Genomic DNA, 22286 nt, shown 5'->3' with positions numbered 1-22286 from the left:
TCTGCCTCCCCATGTGCCTCCCCGGCCTTGGGTCTGAACTTTGCTGGGGGTGGGTGGGGTGCGGTGAAGGGTGCACAGAGAAACACTGAATGTGTCTCTCTCCTCGAGGTTCCTGGACCCAGCCCACGCAGTCGGGCATCGGGAATCCTGAAGGAACAGAGAAAAAGCCGCGGCGACAGAGACATAGAGATCATAAGAGACCAAGGAAAAGAGAGACAGAGAGATAGCAAGAGATGCAGACACAGACCAGAATCGAAGCGACTAAAGCTCCGGCAATAGGGCGGGGGGCATTTGGCTCCCCCTTCTCCCTCACCTCCCCCTCCCATCCCGGGAGGGGTCGATGGGTGGGGAACAGGCCGGGCGGGTTGGGGGACGTGACTCACAGGCAGGCTGGAGCTAGGGGGGAGGGGCGGAGGCGGATCTCGTCCCGGTCCCCTCCCTGCCACCCTTCTCCCCGCCCCGGGGAGGGGCCCTAGCGGTACGGGGCTTTCCCGGATTTCCCTGGGGGCGGGGCCATCGCTGAGGTTGAGTCCAGGTCACTGAGTTACAGAAGACGAAGGGGGAGGCTTTGGGGACCTCGGGGCGCGGGGCTGTAGGGGCTGCAACCCGAGTCTGGCCAGGCGGCACGCAGGGTTGCCCCGGTTCTCTCTGTCTGTCTCACCCTGTCTTTGCAGCTCTGTCCCTTCATCACAAGCCTCCCTCTCCAGTCTGCAGCCCGCCCCATCTCTTTTTGTTTCTCGATCTCTGTGTCTCTGTCTCCTATCCAGTGCCTCTCCAGAGCCCTGAAAGTGGGTGTGGGGCCTGATCCCAGGGAAGAGACTTTGAGGGGGACGCAGGCCGGGACACAGGTCCCACCCCAGTGGATCATTAAACCCGGGATATGAGGAGCAGCTGTAGGCAGGGAGAGACCTGACTTCTCCCCCCTTTCCCCATTCTCTGGATCTACCCCTCAGCCCCCTGTAATGGGGGAATGTGGGGGAGGGGCAAGACCTGAATTCAAATCCCACCTCCACCCCTTGCTTCTCAAACAAGTCCTCTCTTTTGGACCCTCAGTTCTTCTGGCAAATGAGGCTGATGTCAACCCCTGCTTCTTAGTGTTGTGGGGGCTACAACAAGGGGAGAGTTTGGAAAGTCTGGGTGCTGCTGTCCCCACTCACCCAGCCCTCACCTCCAGGGATTGTCAAACACAGGAGAGGGGTGGGATGTAGAGCACAACCCCACTCTACAGAAAGGGAAACTGAGCCTCAGAGGGGCGGGGCTCGTCAAGATGGAGACCAGGGTTGGGTTAGAAGGAGACGCAAGGTCCTCCCACTCCCCAGCTCCCTGTGGCAGGTGGAGCAATGGCTCAACCCAGACAGGACTGGGAAGAAGAACATCTGTGCTTGGTCCAGAGGGGTTTGGAAGGGCTGATCTGAGGATGGATGAGGGTTAAGAGAGTCTAAGGCAGAAGGATCTGAAGTAGGGTGACAGGTCCGAGAGAGAAGTAAATGGTCTGAGGAGGGAGTTGAGGGTCTGAGAGACGGGGGCACGGTCTGAGGAAGTCTGAAAAGGACCAAGTGAGCACAGTGGCTCTGAGGGAGGAGGTGAGGCTTGGGGTAAAGAGATGGGTCTGAGGAAAGAGGAGATTTGGAGAGGGTCTGAGGGTGAAGGTGAATTCTGAGGGAGGAGATTTAAGGGAGAAGCTCTGAGGGTGGAGGGCATGGTCTGAGGTAAGAGGAGCAGTTGGAGGAGGGCCTCCTTGGGGGCAGAGGAAAGAGAGGTGTGCTTGGGGAACCAGCTGGGACTGAGGGGAGGGAAGAAAAGGGAGGCTTGGAGTCAGCCCCGCCCTGTAGCTGTCTCTAATTTCCCAGAATCTTCTGCTGCTCAGGAAAGTCCCAGCTCCCACAGCCGCCTCCCTCAGTGTCGGGAATGGAGGATATGGAACCAGGATGACTACCCCCTCTTTTCCCCCCTAGCTCCCTGCACCGCAGGCGGGGAGGACTAGGGTCTCCCTTCTCTGGGCCTTGTACTCTGGAGGCCCCCTGCCAGCAGGGGCAGCCCCTGGATGAGTCCCAGAAACTTTCCAGAGAAGGCCCGGAAGTCCTGCTTGGTGTCTAACCACTTTCCCTATTCAGGCTGCCCTTTGTACCTGTTTAGATCTTCTCCTTCCAACTGCTTTATCCCCACCCGTCCTCCTCCAAACTCCACTGGGGAAGGAAGGGATAAGACTGTACCTGGTCAAAGTCCCAAGAGGGAAATGAAGTCCCAGCTAGAAGGCTGTGGGCCTGGGGTAGCTTTTTTGCTCTTGGGGGCCTCAGTTTCCCCTTCTAAGAAGAGAGTATTAGACTGTCCAAACCCTAAGTTCCTGTTGGTTTAATTCCTGGGCCTTGTTGTGCTTTGCTTCTGACTGAGGCCTGGGTGCAAATCCTGTCTCCTGCTTTCAGTAGCTTAGTGAATACCTCACAGAGCCCCAGCTAATTATAAATATCCTTATCTATAAAACAGATTCAGTCAAGAAAATAATGCTTCCATCTTAGAGGCCCTGGTGAATAGAAAGTGCTCAATTCAATGTAGCTCCTATTGTTATTACTCCTCTTATAGCCATAGGAATAAGAATTATTATCAAATAATTCAAAATTTCAACAGCAGGACCTATTTCATTGAGGAAATTAGGTTTCAACATCCTGGGCTTAGAGACATGGGTTCGAGCCCTGGCTCTGCCATGTGTTAGCTGTGTGACTTTGGATAGGTGGCTTTCCCTCTCTGTGCCTTTGTTGTGACTTTATAGTGGCTATACATACTCTAGTTGGGAATGATAACAGCTCCTGCCTCACAGGATTGCTGAGCAGATGAAGTGAGACCAGGTGTGCAGAATGAAAGAATGAATGAATAAATTCTTCAATTCTTGTCTCCACATTGCCTGCCTTGACCCATCAGGCCAGGCCTTCTTTGTTGCCCTTTTCTGCCCAGACAAGACGGTCCTGTTCACTCTGGGCCAGGCTCCCACTAGGAATTGGCCCACTTAATCCTCTTGACAATTTGTAAGGAAAATTCAACTAAAATCCTCATTTTACAGAGAAGGAAATACACAGAAGGGTGAAGTCACTGCCTAGAATCACATGGTGAGGGCCAGGGGTATCAAGGTTTTAAGCCAGGTGTCTGTGACCCCAGAACCCTAGTTGCTATACCCACTGACCTGGAAGGGGTTGTCATTAGTCCCAGAGGCTGCAGGCCATCCCTCCCAGTTCAATTCTAGACACTTCTTCCCTGGGAAGAAATGGTTTAGGTGGGGAAACTGAGGCATGGAATAGCAAAGTCCTGTGTACAAGGACTTCAGGGACTAGCATGGTCCACACCTTCAAGCACAGGGAGAGTGGAGCAGATGGAGAGAAGGTTTCAATGCAGCAGGAGGGAACAGAGAGCAAGTGAATTTCGCAGACGGAGGAAGACAGAGACCATGAACCCGGATGCGGAGGGACTTGCCCAAGGTCACACAGCCTCCAGTCTGGGCTCTGGGTTGGAAGACCACCGTGGGTTTGCAGACAGCTCTGCTCCCCAAGGCTGCCCCTACTCTACCCCAGGGGTGAGTGCAGACCAGCTTCCTGGAGCATAGTCTGAACCTCCTGGTTCTTCCCCCACCCTGGGGCCTTGGCAACTGCTGGAACCCCTGGCACGGAGCAGGACCAGCCCATTTGGGGACTGGGCCAAGACTTAATCTTCCCCTTTCTCCTTCTTGCTGGGTGTGCACGCACAACGCTGAGTCAGAGGATTGCAACATCTTCTCTCAGCGGGCTTTGAGACTGGACCTCCCCGCCACCCCCATGCACTGCCTTGATCAGACCGGGCTGATGCGGTGGGAGGGGATATCTGGGAAGGTCAGGTAGGACAGACAAGTCCGGCAAGGTGATGCTGGACAGTCAGGCAGTTTAATGCTGGGCCTCAGTGTCCTCATGTGTAAATAGGACTCACTCACTATCTAATTGTTTGGGTTGGAGTCCCAGCTCTGCCACTTACCAGCTTTGTGTCCCTGGACAGGTGACTTACCCTCTCTGGGCCTTGGTTTCCTCATTTATAAAATGGGAGCAAAAATATTGCGTGCCTCACGGGGTTGTTGTGAGGGTCAGATGAGTTAAAACACATTGGCATACGCTAGCACAGAGTAAGTTCGAAGTAAATGGAAGATATTATTTTTAAATGATTGCTATTAGTAATCTAGAGACGGGAGTGACTGTCGCAGAGACAGGCTGTTTGGATTCCCCTTCGAGAAAAGACTGTGGCCCAGCTGCCAGGGTGGGGATGCCTGGTAGGCGCCCACAGTTGGCTCCTTCAAGGTCTGCCTTAGCTTGCCAGTTGGGAACACAGTCTCCTGGGCGTCCTCCAGCCACTGACTGAGCCAGGCAGGGTAGGAGGCTCTGGCCACTTTTGCCCACTGTGGAACTTCTCTAACGGGGCAGTCTTTGCCTCAGGCTGGCATTATGGCCTGATGATTCCCCAGACCTAATCCCGCTCCCCACTTCCCTTTCTCATGTGTTGCTCCCCATAAACCTTTGGCCCTCTTAACTTTAAGCACCTGCTTTCTGGAGGACCCAACCTGTGACAATGGGCTTTGGCGTCAGACAGCCTGAGTTTGAGTATCAGCTCTGCCTGGGTGACTTTCGAGTGGCATCTTATCTCTCTGGGCCTCAGTTTCCCCCTCTGAGCCATGAGAATAATAACATGATGGCTGGGAGGATTCTGTGAGTCAGCAGTTAAGCCTTTGGCACAGATACGTCATTCTCATCAATAAGGAGTGAGACGAGTCTGGGTCTACTTTCTACTCCGCCAGTTTCTGGTCAGGTGGCCACTGGCAAGTGCTTTGCCCTGTGAGCCTGGTCAGTAAGATGGAGCTGGACCCCTCCTTCCCAGGGTGGGACACTGTTGAGGTCAGGTGTGGAAAGCCCCCGCCAAGCCTGGCACACTGGATACTCCATAGCCAGGTGCTGTCACCACTGTGACTGCCATGAGGGACTGGGTCAGGGGTGATTGGTGATTAGGGATCTGTCGGGTGGGTGTGTCTGACCACCCGTGAGGCCCTGGTTTTGGGCTGAGAAATAAAGGGAAGTCCCAGGGCTGGGAAACTGTGGTGTCCTCCTGTAGAAGTTCCCTGATTCTAGGATACACCACAGAGGTGAGGAAGGGGGAGGCCCCTGCCTGCTCATTCAATCAAGGGAGGAAGGTGAATGTGCGAGACAGAAGGCTGGTGGGGATGCGGGGACAGTCTCCCTCATCAGACTGGAGTCCCCCCAGGGTGGACTCTACCCTCAGACTGGGAGGTCCCTGAGGTGGGGATATGTCCCTCAGCAGTGTAGGAGTTCCTTGAAGGTTTGAATTGTGTTCTTCCTCCTCCGTCAGATCAGATGCTCCCTGAGAATGAGGGTGTGACTTCTCCAGATTAGATATTTCTAAGAGTGGGTGATACCTGTACCATCTGGACTTGGAACTTGGAACTACCCCTGGTTGGATGGCTGGGGCATGTCTCACGTTAGACTAGGAGTTCCTTGAAAGTGAGGCAGGGTGCTTCCCTCATCTGTCTAGGACAGTGGTTCTCAATCCAGGGCGGGGGAAATTTCCCCCCTCCCCCCAGGGGACATTTGGATAAGTACTAGACTAGACCAGAGTTTCCTGGAGATAGTGGGCATGCCTCCACCATGCTAAAGCTCCCTGAGGGTAAGTCTGGGTCCTGCCTCCTCCGTCAGACTAGCTCACTGAGTTGTGTAGCTTGAATTGGCCATTGTACTAGGAGTGCTGTGACAGTAAGTCTGTCTTGACCCCAATCGTAGTCTAAGCTATGAATTACCCAGGAGTGAGCCGGGGCCTGTCTCCTTCATCCGACTGAACCTTGAGTTGGGGAAGCATGCCTCTTCCATCAGCCTAGCCACTCCTTGAGATGGGGCAAGCCTACCCAGTGAACTAGCAGTCTCTCTTCCCGAGCCCTCTTCCCTAGGGCAAAGTACAGAGCCTATCCCAGTGGAAGGGACAGCACCCTCCCTGAAAAGCCAGCCTTTTCCCTGGAAGTTGGCACCTCCCCAGCCCCAGGCCACAACCTCCACAACCCACCAGGGCCTAAAAATACAGAAGCAAAAATCCCCCAGGCTCCTGGGAAAGCATAGGTCACGTCAGGCCCTTCCGCATTTGAGTCGTGGGCCACGCTGGACTCCCCTCCCCTGTCCCCAACCACCATTCTAGTCGAGGCCATCCCTGCCCACCAACACCTTCCCCCAATCGTGAGGACTGAGCTGGTGTGTCTGCATTACTGCACCCTGTGGAATCGGGTTGCACGTCTGTAGCAAAGCCCTGCACCGCAGGCTCCTCACAGCACAACTCTGGGCAGGCTCAGTGTCCACATCTGAAAGCATGGCGCTGGCACCAGGCATTGGTGAGATTGTGCCCAGGGGGCACTTAGCTCTGGGCTGGCTGGTGAGAGCTGGGATGAATGGGAGCTTTTACTGTCATGCTCTGCAGGAGGTGGGATGGGGACAGGCTTGTGGAGTACACTTTGGACATTACCCACCTCTGAACTTATCACTTTGGCCTCTTGTGGTCACACATTCACAGCACATTTGCTCACTTCTGGGAAAATCAAAATTGTCTTGTGTGTTTCAGATCCCAAATTCTTTTCTCGTGGCTGCCCGCTGCACGCTCTGGCCTCCGTCCTGGGGCTCAGGCGCTTTGTCCCGTGAGGAACCAAGCCATCTGAGGAACAGACAGATGTAGAATCGTGGGATTAAAAATATATGTTTAAAAATCATGAAATAAAATGTGGAGAATTGTATAATGCAAACTATTGTGAAAGGGAGCAGTTAGGTTCAGAAATGGTATTGCCAGTTTCTCAAAAACCCCTTCACGCCTCTTTCAAATCATAACTCTTTTCCTCCCCCTCAAGGTAACCTGTATTCTTTTAAGCTTTTATTGCTTATCTTTTTTTTTTTTTTTTTTAAGATTTTATTGGGGAAGGGGAACAGGACTTTATTGGGGAACAGTGTGTACTTCCAGGCCTTTTTTTTCAAAGTCAAGTTGTTGTCCTTTCAATCTTAGTTGTGGAAGGTGCCATTCAGCTTCAAGTTGTCCTTTCAGTCTTAGTTGTGGAGGGCGCAGCTCAGCTCCAGGTCCAGTTGCTGTTGCTAGTTGCAGGGGACACAGCCCACCATCCCTTGCGGGAGTTGAACCGGCAACCTTGTGGTTGAGAGGACGCGCTCCAACCAACAGCCATCCGGGAGCTCAGCGGCAGCTCAGCTCAAGGTGCAGCTCAGCTCAGGTGGTTAGAGCTCCATGTTCCTAACGCCGAAGGCTGCTGGTTCGATTCCCACATGGGCCGGTGGGCTCTCAACCACAAGGTTGACAGTTCGATTCCCACATGGGCCAGTGGGCTCTCAACCACAAGGTTGCCAGTTCAATTCCTCGAGTCCCACAAGGGGTGGTGGGCTGTGTCAGGAAGGGCCTGACGTGACCTATGCTTTCCCAGGAGCCTCCACAACTAAGATTGAAAGGACAACAACTTGACTTTGAAAAAAAAGGCCTGGAAGTACACACTGTTCCCCAATAAAGTCCTGTTCCCCTTCCCCAATAAAATCTTAAAAAAAAAAAAAAAAGATAAGCAATAAAAGCTTAAAAGAATACAGGTTACCTTGAGGGGGAGGAAAAGAGTTATGATTTGAAAGAGGCGTGAAGGGGTTTTTGAGAAACTGGCAATACCATTTCTGAACCTAACTGAGTTCAATCTCAGTTGCAGGGGGCACAGCCCACCACCCCTTGTGGGACTCGAGGAATTGAACTGGCAACCTCGTGGTTGCAGGGGGCACAGCCCACCACCCCTTGTGGGACTCGAGGAATTGAACTGGCAACCTTGTGGTTGAGAGCCCACTGGCCCATGTGGGAATCGAACTGTCAACCTTGTGGTTGAGAGCCCACCGGCCCATGTGGGAATCGAACCAGCAGCCTTCGGCGTTAGGAACATGGAGCTCTAACCACCTGAGCCAACGGGCCGGCCCCGGCCCCTACTGCTTATCTTTAAACTTTTTCTACCTATGAAGACACACCTGACCACTACAGTTTTGGATGTTGAATAAACAGTGTCTTATAGTACAACCTCTTGGATCTGGCTTCTTCTAGTCAATTCTATGTCTCTGAGGTTCATTTGTGTTCCAGCATCTATTGGAGTGTCTTCATTTTCATTGCTGTATATTATTCTCCTGCATGGATATACCGCAATTTATCAATCCATTCTCCTGTTGATGGGCACATGAGTGGTCTCCAGTTTCTGACTCTTTTGACAACGCTGTGTGCATCTCCTGGGACTGGTAAGCATGTGTTTTTTTTTGCATTTTCCAGGAGTGGAACTGTTGGGGCACAGGGTGTCCATATGTCCAGCTGTGAAATATATAGCCAGACAGATGTGGTTGTGTCCATTTTCTCTTCCATCTCTAATGTCTGCTGTGAATTCTACTTGCCCAGAATCCTTGCCAGCACTGGCTCTGGCTAGACTTTTAAAATATGGCATGTGTGTGTGTGCGTGCGTGAATCTCCTGGTGATTCTAATTTGCAATTTCTGGCTCAATAATGAAGTTGAGGACTTTTTCCTGTGTCCATTGTCCACTTGAATCCAAACATAATAATACAGTCTTTAGGACAAAATATTCTAGAACCTTAGAATCATAGGGGCAAAGAATTCTAGAGTCCCGGATTTTTAGGAACAAGACGTTCTAGTACCCTGTGCCTCAGTTTCCTTATTTGTTTAATGGGAATAATACAAGCCTCTAACTCATATGGCTGGTGACAGGATTAAATGAGTTATGTGTTCACACCTAGAGCGGAGCCTGGTGTGTAGTGAATATTCAATAAAATGGTTTCTCCCAAAGCAGGAATTTCATCCATTTTGTTCTTTTCTGTATCCTTGGCACCTAAAACAAAATAGAGGCTCAATAAATATTTACTAATTGAATGAGTCCTAGAATCAAAGGATCAAAGAAACTCGTAATTGTAGAACTTTAGGCACAAAGACTAATAGAATTTACGAAATGATGAATGATCAGGGTAGAGAGTCTTAGGAACTGAAAATGAACAAAAATGCATCCTTGGCAGACCTAAGACTCATTGTCTTCAAGTTGTAGAAATGAGGAAGCTCCAGCAGCGAAGGCCTCCTAGCTCAGGGTCGGAAGGGTCTCAGGCGGGACTGAGAAGATGAGCTCTCCGTGTTCTCACCCTCCCCAAACCACGAACCACGGCTGCTTTTCATTCCCATTGCCTCCCCTCGCCCTCCTGGCCGCCTCCCATCTTGTTCTCCCTGCACACCTGGATGGATCCTAAGGAAGCTGCTCCCATTTGGGGTGTCAGTGGGAGAAAGTCCAGGCTCTGAGGTCCCGCACCAGGCACCACCTCTCTCCTGCCTTATCTCCCACTGCTCTGCCCTCACCCACACCCCTGCTTTTAGCAGGGGCCTCTCTTCCCACCCTCCTGCGCACACAAGCCTCTTTCACTTTAGCCTCAAAGATATGCCTCTTCCTATGAGATCCAAACCAGGGTACACAGTAGGTATTTAATAAACATATCCGGCCTCAGCTTCAGCAGCCTCTCCTCCTCTTTGTAGGCTGGGTTCCCCAACCACTCTGGAATGTCACTATCTGGGGGCAGCCCAGGCACCCCTGTGAAGGCAGACCGGGGCTGGCACCACTGTGTTTACCCAAACACTGCCCCAAACAGGGAGACCTCAGAGAGTGGGTCTGTCAGGCCCATCAGACATTTGAAAAGGCTTTCTTACAATGCACTGAATTGTGACCCCTGATGCCATCCCTCTGGGATCTAGACATGGCTGTACTTGCTTTTCTAGGTCAACAAAGGAGTGTTCAGGGGTTCAAAGGGACTCTGGTAAGGCCTAACAGTGCTCAGCCCAGGACCTGCAGTCCTGAGACACAGGGGCCTTTGTCAGGACTTCAGGTCTCTGTCACCAGTTCCACCCTAAAGACCCATAAAACACTTCTGTTTTGTTTGTAGATGTTTCTTGTTTTTACCCACAGTGAGACCTGAGACCTCAGCACCCACCCTGGCTGCACATCCCTTCCTCCCTCATCTCCCTCCTCCTTCAGCTGAGGCACAGAGAGGTTAGGGGCTTTGACGAAGGTCACACAGCCAGGAAAGGGCAGGGGAGATAAGATTTTAAAAATCAACTTTATTGAGGTATAATGTATATATAATAAAACACACCCATGCTAAGTGTGTACTTTGGAGGAGCTCTGATAAACGTTTAAAGTCATATAATCATATCACAATCAAGATAGAGAACGTTTCCATCGCCTCAGATTATCCCTGTGCCCCTTTGTAGTCAAACCCTCCCCTCATACCCAGCTCCTGGCAGCCAACGATCTGTTTTTGTTTTTTTATTTCTATAGCTTTGGTTTTCCAGAATATCATAGAAATAGGATCATACAGTATGTAGCCTTTAAGAAAATTCATTCAAAAATTTACAGGCAGTAAAATTGACTCTTTTGGTTGTACCGTTCTAGAAGCTTTGTGATATGCATGCACTTGTGTAGTCACCCTCAGAATCAAAATGGAGGATTGTCATCACCCCTCAAAGTCCCCTCGTGCTAGCCCTCTGTGGTCACAGCCTTGCCCCACCACACTCCTGGAACCACCAATCTGTGTTCTGTCCCTATCATGTGGCCTTTTTCCAAATGTCCCATCAGTGGAATAACATAGGCTGGAGTCTGGCTTCTTTCACTCAGCTTCATGCTTTTGAGATTCATCCATGTTGTCGTATCTGCAGCTTGTTGCTTTTCATTGCAGGGTAATATTCCACGGTGTGGATGAACCACGGTTTGCTGGTCCATCTACCCATTGGAAAACATTTGGGTTGTTTCCAGTTGTTGGCGATCATGAATAGAGCTGCTATAAACAAGCACGGACAGGTTTTTGTGTGACCAGAGGTCTGCATTTTTCTTGGGTAAATACCCAGAAATGAAATCACTGGGTCACATGAGGAGTGTGTGTTTCACCTTGGGGAGAATTGGCAAACTATTTTCCGGGGTGGCTACTCTGGTTTGTGTCCCCACCAGCAGCGTGTGGTTACAAAGTGATGATTTGAGTCTGGGTCTGTGACATGGATCCACACTCTTGGCCACCAAGCCCCAACGCTCCTGAAAAATAGATTGTGATGAAAGTTCTCTCCACCTTAGACACCACACACAGGCAGCTGCTGGAGAGAGAGGGAGAGAGAGAGAGAGAGAGAGAGAGAAAGAGAGAGAAAGAGAGAGAGAGAGAGAGAGAGAGGAAGCGGGGAGAGAGAGAGAGAAGGAGAATAGGAGAGAGAATGAAGAAGGACTTTCTGGGCTGATGCAGGATGGTCTCTCAGATGTATTGTTAGCAGGAAATACAGAACAGCGTAAGAGTGTGTGCCACTGGCGTAAAGAAGGAGGGGGGAAGAAATGTGTGTACCTATTTTCTTGTTCTGGCATAGACTATTTCTGGAATAAAACACAAGAAACTGGTAAGAGCAAAAGTGGGAGGTGGGAGCAGGGCTGGAAAGGGGTAGGGCAGGGGGTCATGTCATGGTGGGGAGGTGACTTTTCACTCACATTTTGTGCTTTTTGGATTTTGAAACTTGTGAACCTCTTCAAAATAAATATTTACAATCCATTAGCTCTGCCAACAGGTATTTCAGGCCTTGCTCTGGTGGTGAACAAATAAGGTTCCAGACCTTGGGAAGTCAGAGTCTAGTCCTCGAGACAGATTGTTAGCAAGACAAGGAAAATATAGACAGTGTTACATGCAGAGGGTGCCAAAAAACGTATACACGTTTTAAGAAAGGAAAACTGTATTGAAATTGTAATAATATATACCGATAACAAAAGATGAATGCAAGTCACATTTTTTTTTTTTTTAAGATTTTATTGGGGAAGGAAAACAGGACTTTATTGGGAAACAGTGTGTACTTCCAGGATTTTTTTTCCAATTTAAGTTGTTTGTCCTTTCAATCTTAGTTGTGGAGGGTGCCGTTCAGCTTCAAGTTGTTGTCCTTTCAGTCTTAGTTGTGGAGGGCGCAGCTCAGCTCCAGGTCCAGTTGCCATTGTTAGTTGCAAGGGCTGCAGCCCACTATCCCTTGTCGGAGTCAAGGAGTCAAACCAGCAACCTTGTGGTTGAGAGTCAACTGGCCCATGTGGGAATGGAACCGGCAGCCTTCGGCGTTAGGAGCATGGAGCTCCAATCGCCTGAGCCACCAGCCAGCCCCTACAAGTCATATTTGACTTCTGCAATTACAAGAGGTGCTCAGTGGTCACCATCAGCGTCCAGACACTTCTGATTACGGTGAATTACTGCTTCAGCAATGTTGACTAAAGTGTCCACTTGTATACATTTTTTTGGCACCTCCGGTATTTGCTGCAGAGAAAAATAAAGCTGGCAAAGTACTGTGAGGAGGAGAGTCGGTAGTTGTTTAAAGCATTTTTTAAATCCAGTGGCCAAGGGAAGCCCCTATGAGGATTGACATTTGGGCAAAGATGTGAAAGAGGGAGAGAAAAAGCTATGTGGACATCTGGGGGAAGAATGTTCTAGGCTGTAGGAATATCACGTGCAAAGGCCCTGAGGTGGTTTGTACTGGCTGTTCCAATGTGTCTGGAACAGAGTGATCAGGCAGGAAAGTAGGAGTGAGATTGGGGAGATAAGGGGCGGGGTTGTTGAGCAGATTCTCGGGGTCTTGTCGGTTACCACAGGGACTTTGGTTTTCTTGGGAGGAGATGGGAGCCATGGGAGGGTTCTAAGCAAGGCAGACGTGATGTGACTTAGGCTTTAACAGGGTCCCTCTGGCTGCATGTGAAGGCAAGGACAGAGGCTGGGAACCCAGTGGAGAGGAGAGTACAATGGTCCAGGCTGTAGGTGATGTGATGGTGACCGGACCCGGGTGATGGAGTTGAGATGGGGAGAAGTGGCTAGGTTCAGAGGCTAATTTGAAGGCGGATACCCCAATGCCTTTTACTTCTACCTGTGGTAGGGGCTGAGTGGAGAGGTACAGAGGAGCAGGGGAGGGAGGAATGAGAGGACCAGGCCTGGTTTGTGGGGATCAGGGAAGACATTCCGGGGGCCTTGATGTTTTAGCTGAGACCTAAAGCAGGTGGGGCCGTGTTTGAAGGAGGAGAACACAAGGATCGATTAGAAAAACAGAAAGGAGGGTGGAGAAAAGCCGTGGTCAGGCCACCCAGGAGGCCTGTGCTGGGGTGCAGCCCGTGGGTTTTCTCCTGAGGGTACCAGGGAGCTATGGCAGGTTCTGTGAAGAGGTCTGGGTGGAGTTTTAGAAAGACCCCTCTGGCTATGCAGGGAGACCAGGTGTGCTGCAAGCGAGCAGGTGGCGTGGGTTAGGAGGGTAGGTAAGGGAAGTGTGAAGCAGATCAATTTCAGAGATTTAGGAGGCAACCTTCTGAGGAAGGTAGGTTGTAGGGTTCACACTGACCTCTGGGGCCACGGTCAGCCCTTGTCCCAAGGGTTTCTCGTGCATGAACTCAGTGAGTTTTCATAACCACCAGAGACGTATCCCCTTTTCACAGCTGGGGAAACTGAGGCCGGCAGAGGTGAACTCAGTCTGACACCAGGGCCTTTACACATCCTCGCTCTCTACTCCTGACAACTGGGGAAACTGAGGCTTGGAGAGGCGGCCTGTTTCCTGGTCCAAAGCCACACAGTCTGGAACTGAAGCGGGGAGATTCGAACCCACACCCCACCTCCCTGTTGTGAGGACAGGATACAGCCCTGCCCATCTTTCACCCTCCCAGTCTCGAGGGCTCGACCTCTGGGGAGTCCCCTGCTGGGTTAGGCCACCACTCTTCCCTCCTTCCCCGCCCTGAGCCCCAAGCCCAGCTAAGGACTTTAACCCTGCGCCACCAGCAGCAAGCACGCAGCTGCAGTCAGGCAGAATTCCCCTACTTCTGGTGCCAGGGGAGTTACCCAAAGCACAGGGGGGTGGGGGTGGGGGACAGGGATGGAGGGGGACAAAAGGGGGAATGGAGCATCTCAGCTTGCCAGGACTGTGCTGCTTCGCTGCTCTGTGCCTCAGTTTCCCTCTGGGTAAACCAGGCATGGCTCCTCCCATGGATGGAAGAAGGACCTGCAAATCTTTGCCAGGGTGGAGGAAACTTCCCCTCTGGTCTGAGGGGGAGACAAAGATTTCCCCAGGCTGATGGGGGAGACAAGGAGCCCCAGACCAATGGGGACCATAAGAAGCCCTCTCCAAATCTAATGTCCAATTTCCCAAATTGGACAGAGACGATAGGAAGTCCCAGTTCCATGGAGGGTGAACAAGTCTCTAATCCGGATTTCCAGTCTGTTGGGGGAGGGAAGGATGGCCCATTCTGAGGTGTGAGATGAGTTTCTCATCTGAAGTAGGAGACAGGTAGCCCCAGTCTGATGGGGGACATGCTCCAGTTTGAGCTTCCAAGGTGACTGGATATGAAGAACACGTCTGTTGTAGCCCAGCCAGCTCTTTCCTGAGCTCTGAAGTCGGAGGGCCCCTATAGGCTTGAAATGTCAGCTCTGGAGGGGCCAGGGGACAGAGAGGCAGAGCGCATGTGGGACTTACTCCTGTGACTTTGGGCCTGACTCCTTTCTGGAGCTCAGGAGCTGCCTGGTGGTGTACTGGCACCACCTACCGGTTGCTATGCGCCAGGCCTCCCATCCAGAGAGAGGAGAGTGGAGCCCCCAGAAGACCTGGACACCCTCCCTCGGACCTGGGTACAAGTCCACCCCACCCCACCCCAAAACACCCCATCTATGACTCTGTAGCTTCACTACGTTCATCCTCCCTGTGGCGGGGGTGGTGGTGTGTATCTTTCTGACTTAGAAGACTACTTCTACCTCCTCTGTTCACGACTTTGTGCTCCTCGGTGTCTCTCCAGTACCTTGGAAGGCAGTGCACATACAGGCCACAAGATTGGCCTCTCTTGCCTTTCCTGAAACACCCTGTGCTGCAGTTGAACCTATGAGCTATGAGCTATTTCTGGAGCAAGCCATTCTCAGAACTTACCTTCAGGCCTTTGCACAGGCTGTTCCCTCTACCTGGAACACCCTTCCCTGTCTCTTCCCCAGCATCTTTCTTACTCCTCCTTCAGGTTTTGGAGTAGATACCTTCCCCCCCAGAACCCCTCCCTGACTCCCAGGTCAGGGTCACAGTCCTGTGAGGCTGCTGTGGTCACTTCTCTGTCCTCACAGGGCCTGACACTAATTACATACAAGGAATGTTTACTCGAATGAATGCATGCATGCCAGGCTGAGGAGTGTGCCAAGGCAGCCAGAGGAGAATTTAATCAGAGGAGGGACACAGTCAGATTTAGAAGCCCCCAAGTTTCCTCTTAATCCTGGACCTTTGCCCACGTTGTTCCCTTTCCCTGAAACATTTGTACGTAGTAACTACTGCTCATCCTCTAGGTCTCAATGAGTCATTTTCTCTTCCAGGAAGCCTCCCTGACCCGCCGCTGGGCCAGGTGTCCCCCCACCCAGCCTCCTGCACTCCCGCATCTCAGCTCTCAGCGCTGACCAATGCTGGATTGTCATTGTCTGTGACACTGGGCCCTAGGCAGACAGGACTGGGTTGTGTTCACCCATTTGCTTCTCAGGGCTTACAACAGAGACATCTTTCTGTCAGCACCTGGGTTTAAATCCTGACTCCCCCATTCGAGGAGTGTCTTGGGTGAACACAGGCCTCTCCTGGAGCCCCAGTTTTCTCGTGTGAAATGTGGAAAGAATTGGTGGTTCCTCTCCCAGCCTCCCAGGGCTGTGGGGGCATCCAGGAGACGAGACCCCGAAGCCCTGAGCTGACCGCATGCTGGGTGACCCACTTCCCCTTTCGGGCCCCATCTGACTGGATGAATGGGTGGCCAGGGCCTCATCCTGCTGGGACATTTTAGGAGGCCAGCGCGGGGCTTCCCAAGGCGGGAGGGTCAGGGACAGGCGGAGGGAAGAGGTGTCTGCTGGGTTAGGGGAAAACCAGCCTTCCCCATCATAAAACGGATGATGAGAGGGAAGAAAACAAGACTGGCTCCACCCGGGCGTGAGGGGAAGTTGGGGGAGAGGATAAGGGGCCCCTCGAAGTGGGTGAATACCACAGTCCACAACTTGCTTCCAACTTCCCTCCTGCAGCCTATGCGCCTTGGGGTCCAGGCAAGTCTCCCCGCTCAGTGACCTCTCAAATGTGACACATCTTCATTCTAATCTCTGACCCTGCTCCGCGTTCAGCCTTCCAGCCTCATGGATGACAGCTCCATCCTGTGCCTGTGCTGGCCCAAGGCTCGGAGACCCCATGACTCCTCTCCGCCCTTGTGCCATGTCCAGTCCATCAGCAAATGCTGTCGGCTCCACCTTCACAATCGGTCTCTATCTCCATGGCCACCACCCTGGTCCAACTGCCATCACTTCCTGTCACCACTGCTGTCACCTCCTCGCTGGGCTCCCTGCTGTTACGTCTACTCCCAACAGCCTCTTCCAACATGTGGCCTGAGAAAGAGCCCTGGGCTCTGAGCACATGCCGCTCAGGGTCCTGCTGTGGCTCATACTTCACTTGAGGTGACAGCCAAACTCTTCCTTGTGACCCACAAGGCCCTGTATGATCCCTGTCCTCACTTGCCCTCCCCTCCTCAACTCTCCCCTGGCTTTCTCCACTCCAGCCACACGGGCCTCAAACCTGCTTTCCTGCCTCCTGCCCGTTGTACATTCTATGCCCGCTGTTTGAAATGCTCTTCCCCGCTCACTTTCCACCCAGCTCCTCTGACCTTTCAGGTCTCACCTTGTGGTTGGCTGAATGACGTCCCCCATATCCAAGCCTGAACCCCTGGGACCTGTGATTGTTACCATGTATGACAAAAGGGACTTCACAGTTGTGATGAACTTCAGCACCAGAAGATTAGGAGATGATCTGCCATTATCTGGGTGGGCCCTAAGTGTCACCCCAGGTGTCCTTGTAAGAACGAGGCAGAGGAAGATTTGACCATAGAAGAGAAGGGGACTTGACGATACGTAGAAGCAGAGATCAGAGTGATGCTGCCTTAAGATGAAGAACGCTAGCAACAACCAGAAGCCAGAAGAGGCAAGGAACAGATTTCCCCTGGAGCCTCCAGAAGGAACCAGCTCTGTGGACGCCTTGATTCCATCCCCAGGAGACTCACTTCAGGTCTCTGACTTCCAGAACTGTAAGAGAATACCTTTCTGCTGTTTTAATCCACCACATTTGTGGCATTGTTACAGCAGCCACGTGAAACTAATATACATCAAATGTCACCCCTCTGGGAGGCTGCTTTGGAGTCTCCACCTGAATTCCGTGCTCTGGCATTTCTCTCTCAGAATTCACGCTTTTCTGTCAGAGCATCACGATATTTTGTAATGACTTTGTCTACCGACCTGTTAACATTTGTCCCCCACTGTGGGCTGTGGGCTCTGCGAGGCCAGGGACAAAAGTGTGGGGGTCAGTATGTGCACCCATGACTTTATACGGTACACACTCAACAGATATTGGTCGAATTCATTCATTCATCCATATATCTTTTAACTTATCAAGTATTTATTGAACACCGATTGTTTGCCTGGCACTGTGCTTGGAGCTGCAGGATGCAGGCCGTGATTCTGCTCTTGTGTTGCCACTTACTATGGACCGAATAAGCATTCTTATGCTGAAGCCCTGAACCCCAATGCGCCTGTATTTGGAGATAGGGCCTCTAGGGAAGTAATTAAGGTTAAATAAGGTCCTAAACGTGGGGCCCTGATCTGATTCGTAGGATTGGTGTCTTTATAAGAAGAGACACTAGAGAGCGAGTTTACCCTCTCTGTCCTCGTGGACCCCCAAAGAAGAAGACGTGTGAACACATGGCGACATGGCAGCCACCTGCAAGCTATGGGAATAGGCCTCCGAATGAAACCTATCTGCTGGCACCTTGATTTTGGATTTTCCAGCCTCCAGAACGGTGATAAATAAATTCCTGTTGTTTAAGTCACCCCATGTGTGGTCTTTTGTTATGGCAGCCCGAGGTGACTAAGACACTTCTCATTGTCTTTCCCTTCGGTTCTTTTGCTCATTTCACCCTGTTTGAATTATTACAGCTGCGGTGGTTTTAAAATACGTCCACAACTTCTTCGACAATCTTCCCCTCAAAAGGTGGAGCTGAATTCCCCTCCCCTTGAATGAGTCTGGATGAAGTGACTTGCTTCTAGCAAGTAGAATATGGTGGAAGTGGTGGTGTGTGACTTCTCAGACACATCAGAAAAAGCTTCCTCCTTGCTCTCCCATTGGATCGCTTGCACCGGGAGAATCCAGCCGCCTTGTCATGAGGACACTCTATGGAGACGTCCATGTGGCAAGGAACTGAGGCCTCCTGCCAACAGCCATGTGAGTTAGCCAGGAAGTGGGTCCTCCAGTCCCAGCCAAGCCTTCAGATGACAGTAGCCCAGCTGCCATCTTAATTGCACGCTCATGAGAGACCCTGAGCTAGAATTACCCAGTGAATCCACTCCCGAGTTCTTGACTCGCAGAAACTGTGAGATAATAAAGCTGCTGAGTGTTGGGGTAATTTGTTACACAGTAGTCAAATAACGAATACAATAGCTCTAAGGTATGTTTTGTTACATTGTGAGGTAAGTCTCCGTATCATTATTATTACTGCTACTATTTATTGAGCACCTACTGTGTGCCAAGCACTGATTTAAGTGATCGACACAAAAGTAGTGAACAAGAGATAAATGCCTGCCTGACGGAGCTTGCTGTCTGGGGGGAAATACAGATAATGAACAAATGAAGAAGGAAGATATAATATAGCTGTGTGTGCGTGTGTGTGTGGGTGTGTGTGTGTGTCATAAGTGCTATGAAGAACAAAGCTAGACAGCATTGGGTGTTCAAGGGGGTGTCTTTGAGGCGAGACCTCAATGGAGTGACTCAGGTATTTAGGGGAAGAACATTCCTGGCAGGGGGAAAGGCTGGTGCAAAGGCCCCGAGGCAGGAGTTGTTTGGTTTGTTCAAACAATAGCCAGGAGGCCAGTGTGGCTGGAGTGGAGTGAGAGGAGAAGGATATGGACTGTGATCCAAAGGGGAGATGATTCCAGTAATGTGACCTCTGGAGGCCTTAGTTTCCTTTTCTGAGGAATGGGCAGGCTGACACCTGCTTCTGAAGGTTACTGTGGGAACTCAGGGAGCTCCTGCCTGTGATTTGCAGCACAGGTGAGGCCCTTTGGCTTCTCTGGTCCTGTGCAACCTCGGTGGGCTGGGATGCCCTCACTGGACTCTGCATTGTGCATCATGAAGGGCTGGAGCTGACCAGACTCCCTGCTTGGTTCTCAAAGTCTGGGTACCCTTCCTCCTCCTCCTCTTCCTTCTTCTCATCCTTCTTCCTGTCTCATCCCTTCTCCTTCCTCACCTCTTTCTTCCTATACTATTCTCAGGCCTCCTTCTCCTCTCCCTCCACTTTCTCCTCTCTTCTCTTTCTCTCTTCTTCTCCTCCCTCCACCTCCCTTTCTCCCATCCTCCGCCCCTCTCTCCATCCTGAATCAACATTCCAGCCAGGGCAGATTTCCTTCCTCTCCCTGGCAGGGCGCCAGACAGTGACTAGGCCATTGTGTGTTCTGGCCTCAAGGTCATTCCGGCCTCTATTCCCGCCCTCCCCTTCACCGAAGTGTTACTTGAGAAAAGGCCTCGAGGGGGAGGGGAATGGGGCCAGAGAGAGGCAGAGGCGGCCCTGGGGGTCTGGACTAGCTCCCACTCATAGCTAGTAGAATCTGAGGGCCCCAAGCACCATGCAGTTTTGTGTAGTTGGGGTTGGAGGAGCTGCCATCAACCTCCTGGGGCAGAAGACTCCCAGTTCTAGCCCTCAGTAGGAAACCTGCTATATAATCATGAGCAGATTCCTGCCCTTCTCTGGGCTAATTCCTGGCCCTGCCCCTTCCTGACTGAGTGTCTTTGGGCAAGTCACTTCCTCCTCTTTGTGTCTCATTTTCCTTTTTTTGTCAGATAGTCCCTGCATCTGGGTCCCTCAACTTCCCAGCTGACAAAATCACCCAGGCTATTTATTTTAAAAATTCATCTTCCAGGTCTCTTCCCTGGAGTCACAGATTTCCTGGGCCCAGGCAGGAGCCTGGCATGTGTTATTTTTTAATAAACAGCTAGGAGGCTGGGGAAAAGTGGCCCCATTCAAAGGCAGGCTGTGAGGAGCAAATCAGAGAATCTGTGCTCAAAGCGTATTACCCCTAAACCTGAGATGATTAATATTGTGATGCTAAAAGTTCATGCACAGTTATTACTTTTTCTTGTAAGCCATTTTCAGCGAACTCTATTGTCAACAACATCATGTATTATATAAAATGAGGCAAACCTGTGTGGTAGGGGTTAATTAAGTCCCCCAGGAAGAAGGCATTGCAGAACAATTGTTGTTTTTGGCTTTTCCAGCTGCCTGTTGCCAAAAGCTAACACCTCAGTGGGGGGGAGGGGTCACAGGCATTTATCAAGCACTTACGTGCTAGATTCTTTACATGTAATGACTCATTTAATCTTTTCAACAATCCTAGGAGTTCTACCGGTGAGCAAACACAACGTGCCCACAGCTAAAAGTCTGTGCTCTTGACTGCCTGCTCTGCTGAGGAACAAAGGGGACTCACCAGCTAGCGCCTCTCCCAGCAACCAAGGAACTGTAGGACCCAGAGCAAGGTTTTCAGCTCTCTGTGCCTCAGTTTCCTCACCTGTAAAATGGAGGAACTGGCAGTAACTACACATAAGGGTTGTTGTAGGAATTCACTGAGATGGTTCATGCGAAAGGACAAAATCAATGCTTGAGATACAGGATCTATTATTATTTTGTGGTTATTGTTGTTCTTTCTTGGACTGTGAAAGGAGGGGATTGGACAGCCTGGAGGACTCAGTCAAGGAGCCCAGAGATGATTAGAGGGATGGAAGACTTGGTTTGGGTAATATCTGAGCTTCCACACCCTGAGGATATGGGATCTGGTTTGACCTAGAAACCTGAGCTGCCTCCTCCTTTGCTCCTCCTGCCCCGCCCACTGGCCTCATTCTGTAGTGCACAAAGTAAGCCTCAGCTGAACACACCCCGGTCTTTCCCAATCCCTTGCTACTGTCACTGTGGCTCCTTCCATTTAGGTTTAGCTGAGAAAGGCCATTTTGTCCAGCTTGGGAGGTAGGAGTTCCAAGGTCTGGTGTGGCAGAGCCTGCCAGCTGCCCACCTGGGATCCATTCTTCCTGCCTTTCCTGATGTTCTTTGGGGCAGTAATATTCCCAGGAAAAAGCCTCCACTTCCCAGCCTCCCTTGCAGCTAGGGTCACCACGTGACTAAGAGCTGGCCAATCAGATGTAAGTGGAAGTTGTAGGACTGTACTTTGGGGAAGGTTCCTTAAAAGAGGCACAGTCCATAAACAGGTGTGGCGCTGTTGTTGGCCTTTGTCCCCTTCTTTCTGCCTCCTGCATGGAACATGGATGAGGCAGCTGCAGCTGCAACAACCATCTTGGGCCACAGGTGATGGAGAGAATGCACCCAAGCTAAGAATGATGGAGCAGAAAGATAGAAAGAGCTGTGGTGTCCCTAATGACACTATGGAGGCACCATTTCAACTCTGAACAATCTGTTTATGGATAATTTTCATGTGAGAGAGAAGCAATCTTCTATCCATGCAAGCTACCCTTACATATACTGGTTTCTCTTTTTATCGTATATGTTAGTCTTCTCTTTGTTGCTTGTGTTATTTCCAGTCTCTCCTACTAGCCACTGAAGAGAAATTCTAACTGATATACCTAGACTCGAGCCCTATATATGTCACTGACTCTTAGGAGGGGTGGGGAGAATATGGACGTTATTTCCCATTTTGGGGCTGAATAGTGTTGGGGTTAAGAGTGTGGTCTCAAATCCATCCTCAGTTCCTAGCTGTTCCATTGCCTGGAAACCTCATATTAGAGACAACAGATTTAAGTAATAGGTTCCAAACTCTTAGTGCCCCCTGGGGGGGATGGAGTCAGTAATAGGACTTTTGGCTCTCTCCTTCATTCATTGGCCAGCATCGGCCACATGGACACCTATAGCTGCAAAGCAGTCTCGGAAAGTTAGTACCTGACATTTTCCAGCTTCTTTCATGGGAGGCAGGGCCTGCCATCATGAAAGAGAAGAGGGGAGTGACTACTGGGGAGCAATCCACAGAATCTGCCATACCCTCTTCCTTCAACATATATTTATTGAGAATCTCACCCGGGAGAGATCCTCTACTTCAACTAGATCAGTTTCTCTTTTACTTTATATATTAGTCTCTTCTTTCTCATC

This window comes from Rhinolophus ferrumequinum, chromosome 15 (genome assembly GCF_004115265.2).
Source record: "Rhinolophus ferrumequinum isolate MPI-CBG mRhiFer1 chromosome 15, mRhiFer1_v1.p, whole genome shotgun sequence".
Classification (NCBI taxonomy): domain Eukaryota; kingdom Metazoa; phylum Chordata; class Mammalia; order Chiroptera; family Rhinolophidae; genus Rhinolophus; species Rhinolophus ferrumequinum.
The sequence above is the reverse complement of the archived record's forward strand: the minus strand, read 5'-3'. Positions refer to the sequence as shown.